This window comes from Trichechus manatus, unplaced genomic scaffold (genome assembly GCF_000243295.1).
Source record: "Trichechus manatus latirostris isolate Lorelei unplaced genomic scaffold, TriManLat1.0 scaffold00110, whole genome shotgun sequence".
NCBI classification, from domain to species: Eukaryota; Metazoa; Chordata; class Mammalia; order Sirenia; family Trichechidae; genus Trichechus; species Trichechus manatus.
In genome coordinates, this window is record NW_004444046.1 from 7,367,095 (window position 1) to 7,368,321 (window position 1,227).

Genomic DNA, 1,227 nt, shown 5'->3' on the forward strand with positions numbered 1-1,227 from the left:
TTGGGGAGTTTTCTGCCATTATTTCCTCAAAAATTCTTTATTCTCCTTTTTCTTTCTCCTATCCTTTTGGGACTCCCATTATGTGTATGTTTGATGATGCCCCTACAAGGCTCTGAGGCTCTATTAATTTTTATTTATTCTTTTTTCCTTTATGTTTCTCATACTAAATAATCTCAATATAACTATGTTCAAGTTCACTGATCCATTATTCTGCCAGCTCAAATCTTCTGTTGTGCCTCTCTAATGAATTTTTCAACTCCAGAATTTCTCTTTGGTTCTTTTTATAATTTTGTTCTCTTTATTGATATTCTGTATTTGGCAAGATAGTGTTCTCATACTTTCCCTTAGTTCTTTAGACATAGTTTCCTTTATTTATTTGGACATACTTAAAGCACCTGATTAAAATCTTTGTCTAGTAAGTCCAGCATCTGGACTTCCTCAGGGACAGTTTCTATTGAAAACTTTTTTACTTAATATGGGCCCTTTTTTCTTGTTTCCGTTCATGTCTCATAATTTTTTGTTGAAAATGTAGCATTTTAAGTAATATAATGTGGCAGCTCTAGAAATCATATTTTCTTCTCTCTCCAGGGTTTATTGTTGTTGATGTTTATTTAATTACTTTTCTGAATTAATTCTGTAAAGTCTCTATTCTTTGTCATGTGTGGCCACTGAAGTCTCTCCTTGGTTATCTTAATGATCAGCTGATGATTGGACAGACATTTCTTTAAATTCCCACTATTCTCTACAGAATGTTCCTTAGAAGCGAGGATGGTAAAACTTCGTCTCACATACTTCAGACATGTTATTAGGAGGGATCAGTCCCTGGAGAAGGACATCATGCTTGGTAAAGTAGAAGGTCATTAAAACAGAGGAAGACCCTCAATGAGATGGATTGACACAGTGGCTGCAACAACGGTCTCAAGTATAACAACAATTGTGAGGATGGCACAGGACTGGGCAGTGTTTCTTTCTATTGTACATAGGGTTGCTATGAGTTGGAATTGACTTAACAGCACCTAACTATTTGCTATTCCTGGACTTGCATGAGCTCTGGGTGATGCTCCTTCTAATATGTCAGGTAGTTCTTTTCATGGTCTCAGTTAGTTTCCTTATATGCACATGCCGAATACTTGAGTGGGACACTCTGAAGACCTACAGAGTTCTCTGTGTTTCTCTCTTCTCTCCAGTACTCTGCTCTGTGAACTATGGCATTTGTCCCTGTACTAT